This window comes from Gobio gobio (genome assembly GCF_949357685.1).
Source record: "Gobio gobio genome assembly, chromosome: 2".
Classification (NCBI taxonomy): Eukaryota; Metazoa; Chordata; class Actinopteri; order Cypriniformes; family Gobionidae; genus Gobio; species Gobio gobio.
Genome location: NC_137098.1, coordinates 74776304 through 74788517, shown reverse-complemented (window position 1 = coordinate 74788517; position 12214 = coordinate 74776304).

Below are 12214 nucleotides of genomic sequence, written 5' to 3'. Positions count from 1 at the left end.
GGAATATACTTCAGAGATATTTTACTCATAAAAAATTCTAGAGGTGCCAATAATTGTGGCCAACGTGTTTTGGAGAAAAACATTTAATTTTTTGAATGATAGATTTATTTTTACAGCCATCTTTGATGATATTTACCAGGGGTGCCAATAATTCTGACCACAACTGTATATTCACATAGAAAACAGCTGTTGTACATTGGAATATTATGTAACTATTTTTATTGTATTTTTGATCAAATAAATGCAGCCTTGGTTAGCCGAAGAGACTTCTACGTTACGTTAAACAGAGCTTTTATTTTGGCGGAAACAATCAGGAAGACCTTAGTGCTTCTTTTTGTTGACAAAAATAGATTTATAAATGATTCTCATTACGAATTTGGGAAGATGTTTGCTGCATGTTGCGTTCCCAAATTATAATTTTGAGCGACTCAAATGCAATTGCAGAGAAGTATTTACTGTGAACAGAAACTGAAAGCTATGCTGTAGGGGAGCTTTTTGACTTTCTCAGTTTGTTTAAATCCACTTGGGGTTCAGGGAATTTATTTTTTCCCACATTAATTTCACACATATCTAGTACAATTATGTGGTTTTGATTCTTTAATCCAGTGTATGCTTTTTTCTTGATTTACCCCGAAAGAATGGAAGTGAAATGTGACAACATGCCCCATAGGTGGAGTACATTATAGCATGACCACACATGAAAAATGAACATGAAAAATGAACCTAAGAAATTTACTTTCGCTATGGTTAAATAAATATTCAGTGATATCTTCCAAAGATCTTTTAATTTTGACGCAATTTTTTTCTCTAAATAATGTTGATATGGCAACTAGTAATGCTGGCATGTGTGGAAAGTGTTAAACCATGTGTGTTACAACTGACCCTGTGTTAGGTTGTGCCTCGCTCTCCCCTACTTCGTCCAAAACATGCAGCACGTCAGATAAGATATTCACACTAAACCATATCACGTTCTCAAATCTAGAACAGTCTTCCTAGCATCATTCGGGAAGCAGACACACTCTGTCAGTAAAAAAAACATCTCTTTACTATGGCATACACATAAAATATAATCAATATATGACCAACGCATCCCTGAAGTGTCAACTAGACTCTCCCCTGAGAAGGCCTCATCAACACGACAGCCAGTGGCACTGATCCTCAACAAACCCGTCTCCGGCGCGATGACTCCGATCTTCAACCAGATGGAACTGGACAAATATTCTGAATGTTCTGATCTAATCTGACTTCTGACCTGTAATGTTGCCTAAATCGACAAATAGGGAAAGCGAACGGCTTTTGAAGCAGGTCGGCTGAGCGCGCATGTAAGTTTTGAACATATCCTTTAGTCCTGTTGCACGACTCAAAGTAGTAGCTTGATTCTCCTACTAATATTTTATTTCGTTCTGTGTGATTTTTAGCCTTGTATTACTGCCATAGCCAATTGCAAAATTGCATTTGAATAAGATAATCTGACGTTGTTATTACCGAGAGAGCTTTGCACTTAAGTTGCCTAGATCCAGGCATAAATTGGTATTGATTTAAAGCCATTCACGGCCTATCATCTGCGCGTTGAAGTGCAATTATCAGAGCCAGCTGAGCGAACGAAATAGTGTATATATACAGTAGTCAGGTGTCTTGCCATTCGGGAAAACGAACGGCTTTTGAAGCAGGTCGGCTGAGCGCGCATCCTTGTATTACTGCCATAGCCAATTGCAAAATTGCATTTGAATAAGATAATCTGACGTTGTTATTACCGAGAGAGCTTTGCACTTAAGTTGCCTAGATCCAGGCATAAATTGGTATTGATTTAAAGCCATTCACGGCCTATCATCTGCGCGTTGAAGTGCAATTATCAGAGCCAGCTGATCTCACTCAGCAACGAATAGGTTCTATTTAACGAGCGTTCCATAGCTGGCGCGGAAGCGTCAGCGGAAGCGTTCAGCCCGCGTTTCAGCCTCCGCGTTTGAAGACCGACGCGGGTAAAGACATCTGTATTCGACTCTTCCTCTGCGCGACTCCTCAGAGGCAGGGACTCCGATAAGGCACCGAGTTATCTCCTTCTTCTCCCTTCATCTTTCTTTCCTTCCTGTCTCTAACCATGTGCGTCCACTCCATCCCCGTTATCTCGCAACCACGCCCCACTATTACACGTAGTGCCCACTCATAGTACTCGGCGACTTCAACATTCACCTGGACAAATCCTATGCTTCAGATTTCCACACCCTCTTAGCCTCATTCGACCTCAAACGCCTCATCACTTCACATACCCACAAATCTGGTAACCAGCTGGACCTCATTTACACACGCAACTGCTCTACAGACAATATTTTGGTCAAAACTCTACACATCTCAGATCACTTTTTCATCACATTTAATCTTCAACTTACTAGTCACGCACCACCAGTTCCTCCACCAGTTACTTTCAGATGAAACCTGCGCTCACTCTCTCCTTCTCATCTTTCCTCTGCTGTCTCTTCCTCCCTTCCCTCATCCACACAATTCTCTTCTATGGATGTTAACACTGCAACTGACACTCTATGCTCCACTTTAACTTCATGTCTAGACAATATCTGCCCTCTTTCTTTTAGGCCAGCACGAGCTACTCCCTCTAACCCTTGGTTATCTGATGTTATTCGTGAACACCGGACGATACTCAGGGCAGCAGAGAGGAAATGGCATAAATCAAATCACCCATCTGATCTAGCTAAGTATCAGTCTTTGCTCTCATCCTTCTCGAATGAAGTACACGCAGCTAAATCTTCTTATTTCCAAAACAAAATCAGCAGCACCTCAAACTCACGCACACTATTCAGAACATTCAACTCTCTGCTCTGTCCTCCTCCACCACCTCCCACCACCTCCCTATCTCCAGACAACTTTGCACAATTCTTCACAAACAAAACAACAACTATTAGCAATCAGTTCTCACTCCCACACACTGTGAATCTTAGATCAGCCACTTCCACGACCGAACATACTCTCTCCTCATTTTCTACACTCACTGAGGCTGAAGTATCTAAACTTTTCCTCTCCAGCCATCCTACCACCTGTCCTCTCGATCCCATTCCCTCACACCTCCTTCAAGCCATCTCTCCTACTCTCCTTCCTGCACTCACACACATCATCAACACATCGCTCTGCACTGGCACTTTCCCTACCACTTTCAAGCAGGCTCGGGTAACTCCACTGCTTAAGAAACCCACTTTAGACGCATCACTCATAGATAACTACAGACCTGTCTCTCTCCTGCCATTCATAGCAAAAACTCTTGAACGAGTTGTTTTCAACCAGGTTTCATCCTTCCTCTCACAGAATAACCAGCTGGACTCCAATCCGGTTTCAAAAGGGGCCACTCCACAGAGACTGCATTACTGTCGGTCACCGAAGCCCTGCGGATAGCTAAAGCTGAGTCCAAATCATCAGTCCTCGTCCTCCTTGATCTATCTGCTGCCTTTGACACGGTAAATCATCAAATTCTTCTGTCCACCCTCTCATCACTGGGCATCACAGGGACTCCGCTCCATTGGTTTGAATCTTATCTCACAGGTAGGTCCTTCAAGGTTGCCTGGAGAGGAGAGGAATCCCAAGCGCATCAACTGACCACGGGGGTTCCTCAGGGCTCAGTGCTTGGACCTCTCCTTTTCTCCATTTATACTACTTCATTAGGTCCCATCATACAGGCACATGGCTTCTCATATCACTGCTATGCTGATGACACTCAGCTCTACCTTTCATTCCAACCAGACGACCCCACAGTAGCTGCACGAATCTCCAGCTGTCTGGCTGACATCTCTGCATGGATGAGTAAAAATCACCTACAGCTCAACCTGGCAAAAACTGAGTTCATCATCATCCCCGCCAGTCCCACTATGCAACATGGCTTCACCATCCAGTTAGGTACATCCCTGATCTCCCCTTCAAAATCAGTCAGAAATCTTGGAGTTACATTTGATGACCAGTTGTCCTTCAGAGATCACATTGCTAAGACCGCTCGCTCATGCAGGTTTTCTACAACATCAGAAAGATCAGACCGTTCCTAACAAAACACGCAACACAGCTTCTTGTCCAGGCCCTGGTTATTTCTAGACTTGACTATTGCAACGCGCTTCTGGCTGGACTCCTCTCTTGTGCGATCCAAACACTTCGAATGATCCAGAATGCAGCGGCACGTCTGGTCTTCAACGAGCCCAAAAGGACCCACGTCACACCACTCTTCATCTCTCTGCACTGGCTACCACTCGCTGCTCGCATCAAGTTTAAGGCGCTGACGCTTGCCTACAGAGCCACCACGCGCTCAGCTCCTGCATACTTTGACTCGATTCTACGACTCCACACCCCCGCCAGAAGCCTTCGTTCAGCTAAGGAGCGAAGGCTTGTGGTACCTTCACAGAGAGGCAAAAAATCCCTTTCCAGAACATTTTCTTTCAACGTTCCCAGCTGGTGGAACGATCTGCCCACCGCCATCTGAAATGCTGATTCATTGACAACATTCAAAAGTCGCCTAAAAACTCATCTCTTCCGTGAGCACTTAACCTTTCAAAAAACTTTCCTTTCCTCTTTCTCCTCCTCTTTCCCTCCCTACTCTAGCCTGTGCTACACTGAGAAATGTACACGGACTAAGTATTTCAGGCACTTGTTGCGCTCACTCGACTCTTCACGACCAATCGCTTATTGTACCCCCAAGTTGTAAGTCGCTTTGGATAAAAGCGTCTGCTAAATGCATAAATGTAAATCATAATCACACACTGTTTGTTCGTTGTATTTGTTATAGTATGTGTGTGGTATGAATGTAATCTGAACGTATGTTGTCATTATAATGTGACCTACTAGTGTCAATTAGTTGCTTTACTATCTCTAAATCTCCAACTTTTCGCCTACTTTTTTTCTAATACTTTGTATTCGGACACACTACTCTCGTTTTCATGCTGTAACTTCACCTGCGGGTGTCGCTGATGCACAGTGTTACTTTAGAAAAATTTGTGATTTCTACACTTTTTAATATCACATTTTGTAATAGTTGCTTTGTTTTATTTTTGTAATATGGATTATTTTCTCATAAATTTTTTTGAGAAGGCACTGCCTCCCTTGCCTCCTCTGAGGAAACGGCCCTGATTGGAACGTGGAGAAGTAAACATTTTCCCTAATAAAAATACTTGCTTTTATTGAAATAATCTTTGTTCCTGCACTCTATTAGATGCAATTTAATATTTAAATAAAACACCACTCTGGTTTATGTGTTTTTGCACTTCCCAGCTCAAACAAACATAGTAAAAATGAAAGTGTGATATTCAAAGACAAAGATCCTCAAATCATTTACATGCACAAGTGAGCACTGATTTCACATTTGATTTGTCTAGCAAAGCAGATCTGGAAACAGAATAAGAGGAACTATAGAGATCCAGTGACAAGCAAATCGAGAGAATATTCAGAAAATCTTTCCTGCTTTCGGGGAAACCAATGCCGTCTTTTAAAAAACAATCTGTTGACCTTCAATAAATAAATAAAAAACATTTGGAATGAAAAATTAAGTTTTCATTAGCACTGAGAAATTTAACTTTGCATTCTAGCAGAGAATATGTCCATGCAGAAACAACAAATGATTCTTACCTTCTTGTCCATTCGCCATTTCCTCAATCAGTAAAAACCCTGTGGGAACAGATTATTGTTTTTTTTTTTTTTATAATCATTACAATGTGTAGTATTCATTTAGTTAATTTTGATATTGTTGCTAATAAATAAAACATCATCTGAAGGATACTGACATCACTAAACTTTGATCTGTGTAATGAGCACATTGGAGGAAACTACTGACACAATAAAAATAATCTGCTACAAACTATCTAAATTTAAAGTCAGACAAAAACACGTTTGTGTGGAATCACCACCTGACAAACACAAACATCAAGTAGACTATCCAACTATTTATATACACGAATGATCATCTATTTAACATAAGATTTGATTAGTAAAGTAGACCTAAAGAATAAACTGAGAAAGACTATACCAGAGATGGCAAGCAACCTCTAAAAACACCAAGACACTGAAGACTTGGAGTAATGATGCTGAAAATTCATCTTTGATCACAGGAATAAATTACACTTTACTTGAATGTTGAATTGTCAATACAACTGAAACATTTGATTGAACATCACATAAGCTGTCTTCACAAATTGATGTTGATATTTCCTAAAATGTTTTAGTTTGGAGATCAGTGTTCTCTTTGGTTGGGCTCTTGAACTTCATTTATATTGTTGTAAATCTCTTCCTATTGATGCAGCGATGCAACAATTATTTGGTTTCAAATGAAGAGAAAATAAATAAATAGGTGTCTTAGGTCAATAGGATATTTTTATTGCTATCACATGTCAAACACCTTGAGAAACGTTTAATTGGGTTGATATAATCCCTCTTTATGTGTGACAATATCTTGAAATTGACCATGTTTGCGTCACATAGAAAACAGTTGTTTTAAATTGACACATTCAAAAACATGAAAAAAAATGTTTGTGTTCGGTGTCTCAGATGCTAGACGTCTGAACAGTATAATGTAATTGCTTAGAAACAATGAATTATACAATACAAACCATTTAAAAATACAAAACAGCAGCAAGTGCAGATAAGTGCTCTAAGGCTGGTCACACACTTGAAGATTTTAGGCCAGATTTTGGGCCCAGTTTGCAACCCCCAATGATCTGGGGGGTGTGGGATTACAAATTTAAGAAAGTACATTGCATTTAGCATTTAAGGTAAAAATGATGATATCAGATGAATTAGTCTGCTATGCAAATCTTCCAGACCTGTTTTACTGATTTCAGAGGCTCTAGCAAGAGTCTCCTTTCCTGCCAGACCTGTTTTCTCTATTGTGTTTTAAATGAGTCAGATCACTGAGATTCCACCTTTCGGAGCCCAGACGTTGCCCCTTTTGTCTTTAATGGCTCTGGGATGGCTCTTGAAATTGGAGTTCCTGGCCAGTATCAGCATGCGAATAGTTATGCTGATTCAATGGGACTGGTAGGGATTTCATAGTAGGGTGTGTCCTTTACCTACACAACAGATGCATTCCTTTGTTTGAATGTCTCCTCCCCTGCTGTATAATCCCTCCCCCTGAAATGTAGATAAATTGCATTATTTTGTACTGTTAAATTAGACTGTTTTCGGACAACCTGCAGCACAGAGAGTTCTCATTAAAAGAATAACTTCTGTTTGATCCCGAAGTCTCCTGGTCTTCATCTTCTGAGTTTCCCACACTTTAGAAGATAAAAGTTCACAACAGGGGCATGGCCCAATTCAAGGCTTCTTTCAACCAACTTTTTTTCCAAAGAATCCTCAATTGTGCGGTGTCATTGCAATTATTTTACTGCTCATACTGGTGTCAGAGCCCGCACGATTCCAAATAGCAATGAGAGATCACCAATGAGAGCAAGCAAGCTTTATCAACCGGATGTTGCGTGCTTCTATGATGCCAATTCCATGTCTTTTAGACACTATGGTTTGTACAATTACAGAGATAATTAAAGACAAATCACAGAGATAATTACAGAGAGTTTGAGCCAACAAAAACTACAGAGTTGCTATTGGTTAAAAATCAAAAGCTGCAAATTGCTTAGATATTCCATACATTGGATACTTAGAGTTGGATGTTGTAGTACAGGGGTGTCCAAATTCAGTCCTGGAGGGCCACTGTCCTGCAGAGTTTAGCTTCAGCTTGCCTCAACACACCTGTCTGGACGTTTCTAGTATGCCTAATAAGACCTTGATTAGCTGGTTCAGGTGTGTTTAATTGGGGTTGGAGCTAAAATCTGCAGGACAGTGGCCCTCCAGGAGCAGGATTGGACACCTCTGTTGTAGAACAAGGACAGATTATGTCAAACTGTGGGATTCTAGTAGTTAAAAGGTCCATCTTGCCCTACATTCTCAAAACGTACCCCAGGTTTGATAGGGATGAACACTCTTACCCAGTGTTATCAACAGCTCATGTGCTATTTTTTTTTAAAAACAAATGAAAAATTGAATAGCAGGTATTTCAGTAACTCAGTATTACATATATTCTGCATATTCGTTTCAGAAATTCAGCACTTGTACACTATTAACGCTTTGAGAAATCATTAAAAGTTCTCTAAAATGATAAAATGTTACATTGCAGACCATGTACAGCCTTTCATGGAAATGGTATTCCCTGGTGGCTGTGGCTCTTTCAGCAGATAATGTGCCGCCACAAAGCACAAATGGTTCAGAAATGGTTTGAGGAGCACAACAACGAGTTTGAGGAGTTGGTTGCGTCCGAAAACCTTGGCAGCTGACTTGTTGCCTCGCAGCCTTATCAGACAATGACTTGCAAGGCAGCGTTTGTGCATGAAGGCATCTCACGGAACTGATTTCGGACAGACTTCTGAGGCAGTGTAACCGTTTAATGATCTACAGCAAAATAGTGCAAGCTTTGGTGAGAACTAAACAAATATTTAATTACTACATTAGTAAATTTCTCGCTAGAAATTACATCAGAAGTGGAAAATGTTGGTAAAAAACGTACATTTACACACAAACTGACCAGCAAACTCAACTTTCGGACGCCATATTTTTCCCCAGCTCAACTGTTACAGAATGGAAAGCACAGGATTGTGGGATATCAAAGGCAGCGAAGGATACATAAATGCTGCCTTCGAAAATGGATCAGATGAATCTCAGGAGACAGGAAATGAGGCTAACATTAGATTCGGATGTGCCTTGATGCCTTCCTGCCTTGAAATGTGTCCTCCAAAGCATTTCCAAGTTTCGGACTCAGCCAACGACTTGGCCTCCAAATTCCCCAGAATGACCATCTGTGGGATGTGCTGAACAAACAAGTCCGATCCATGGAGGCCCCACCTCACAACTTACAGGACTTAAAGGATCCAGTTAAAGGATGGCTTAACTCTCTTGCTTTTAAATGTGCTATATAAATAAATTTTTACTTGACTTGTGAAGCTGCTTTGAAATTATATGTATTGTGAAAAGCGCTATACAAATAAATTTGAATCGCACAATTTACTATTTCGTTCCCTCGATTTATAGACTGAGCACGTGGTGTGCAAGAAATTTTATTTCTTGCACGTGGTGTGCGGGGCTCCGTACTAAATAAAGGGTGATTATTAAATAGCCTACCCCCTTTTCTTTAAAAAAGAAAAACTGCCTTATGTGAAGTTTACATGTTTGCATACAATGTGTTATTTGAGTGTTGATTATTATACCTAAAAATAAATAGCAACTGAATTTAGGCTAATAGTTTGGGTTCTATTTTGTTAACCTTTAATATTAATGTGCAAGTAAGGGCTCCCTATATAGTTTACAGCAATATCTTCAATACACTTTTAGATATAATTTAATTAATTCAAGGACAGACACTTTTTTTCTTCTTTAGTAAACCACTGTTAAATCTAAAAAGCAATTTTGTAAAACCGCTGTACCGAACCGTGATTTCAAAACTGAGGTACGTACCGAACCGTCAGTTTTGTGTAACACCTCTACTGTCAGTCTTTTATTTTTTTGTCATGCGTCACAACACTTCCTTGAGTTCCAGGTGTTTCCGTGTTGTAAATAAAATCATTTTTTAAATATTAAATGTGTCATTCTCTTTAAGTCACGCTCAGAAATGTGTCATTTGCCCCCATTTGCCATTTTTTATTTTTTTTCTAGAAATATATCTGATAGTAGGTGAATGAATGTATAGTGGGATCAAAGTGGTGTAGATGGGCAAGCCATAATGCCAGAATAAAGGCTAATAATGACAGAATACAAACAACAGAATAACAGAATATGATAAAGAATAAAAGGATAATGAAGATTAGTTCTCATAGCCTACACAGCAGAAGTGTGAAAGAGAGCAAGCAGGTGTTTACAGGGCAATACAATTTATTAGCATCTTATCAGCTTTTTCTAAAAACTCACATGACATGGTCTTTGGAAATGCTTCATAAAATGCATAGTTTTAGAGATAACATCCTCAGATTTGAAATGACGTATGATCACACGTGTGGCTTCAGCGTTATTGTGTTTCAAAGTTTCTACACTACAGCCACAACATATTTTTATACATTTAAAATATATATTTAGCTTGAAGTATGACCACACTTGTGGTTATTGTGTTTCTAGGTTTCTACACTATATATATTATATTTCTAATCTAGATATAGATATATCCACAAGTGTTGGATTTATAAATATATGTTTGCTATGTGTCTATTCAGAATGACTTATGAGCAGCAACCTTTTTATTTTGGGTATGTAATTTATGCCCCACTTGCCAAAAATGGGGGTTATGGGAGAAGGGGTTAATGAATGTGAATTTAGTGAATTGAAGACAGTGTTGATTTCCAGAGTATTATTTTTCTTTACCACAACGACCTGTAAATAAAACATATTTGCTTATTACATCTTATAACAATTGTATAATCATCCATTCTTGTGCAGCTTATTTGACTAGTTATTATAAGACTCACGTTTATCATCGTTCACCTTCTGGATCACCTGTTGAGGGGTTTGGGAACATCGCAGTGTCATATCTGTGAATCCTCTATCAGCAAGAGCAGATCCCAACTGAAAATAACATTCATATTAAAATGATTAGATCAGTGGCCAGTTGCATAAAGGTTTGACCAGTGAGAACAATCAAAATGTGAATGGGGCAGTTCGCCACGCCAGACATAGGCAATCTACAAAATGATTTATTAGCATCTTATCAGCCTTCTCTAAACACTCATGTGACATGGTCTTAGGAAATGCTTCATAAAATTCATAGTTTTAAAAGATAACATCCTCAGATTTGAAATTAAGCATTTTTTTGTGTTTTTAAGTTTCTACACTATAGCCACATCATATTTGTATACATTCAAAATATATATTGTTAATATTTGTATTTTTGTTTGTATGTTTGAACCAAGCAGCAACCTCCCCCAGTTTCTCTTGAAGCCAATACGGAAGTGACTTAAGCCCTATTCGCACTGGATCAATATTACCTGGTGACCTCTAGTAATTTGTAATAATTGTGGAGGTTGTCTGCGATCTCAATCCCGTGCGAATCAGCCATGTCTGTAATTTGTAAAATCCCCAGCAAATGACCTACCATATTTCGCCAAAAACAGAGGTCCTGTGATAATATTAGTCCCGTGTGAATCGGCATCTCTGTGATTTGGCCAGGATTTGGAGGGTCGTATGTCATTTTTTCAAGGTTTTTGTGGATGGTTCAGGTGGATGTAATCAATGGGTGTTGAAGAGTCCGGGCAAAGGATTATGGGTGATGTAGTCCTTGATGGAGTGACAGTCTGGAGTGGAGTGTCCTCAGGTGGTTCTCATGGGCACTCACACAGGACGAATTGTGACAGAATAAGCCCCTAAGCTATCATTAATGCTTGTTGAGGACCTGTTTGCTGTTCATACTACCACACCTGTCCCTAACTTCACCCTTAAACTTACTCATACCACCACACCTGTCCCTAACTTTACCCTTAAATTTGCTCATACCACCACATGTTCCTAACTTTACCCGTAAACTTGCTCACACCACCACACTAGTCCCTAACTTTACCCTTAAACTTACCCATACCACCACACCTGTCCCTAACTTTACCCTTAAACTTACCCATACCACCACACCTGTCCCTAACTTTACCCTTAAACTTACTTATACCACCACACCTGTCCTTAATTTTACCCTTAAACTTACCCATACCACCACGCTTGTCCCTTACCCTTAAACTTACCCATACCACCACGCCTGTCCCTAACTTTACCCTTAAACTTACCCATACCACCACACCTGTCCCTAACATTTCCCTTAAACTTACTCATATACACAATAAGTAGATTGTACTTAAATTATGATGTAAGTACATAGTATTTAAGGCCACGTAATATAAAGTAGGACCAACTTATTTAATACGAATAAGAAGTTGATCAGAATCTCACCTCCATTTTCAGTCCTGATGCACCAAACAGTGAATTGGCATCCTGTGACAGACACAATGAAGAAAATGGAAAGATGCAACAAGGTTATATTAGTACTGTATACTCGTATTTGTACTGGGTTTTATCCATAAAGTCATTAACAAATATATGTTCTAATAACTTGTTTTACTAATGTATGAAAATTTCCAAATCCATTTTTTTTAATGTTTTTTTTCTTGACTATCCTTATGAAAAAGAAATATACTTCGAGTTAGTTGTATTTAGAATTCTACTT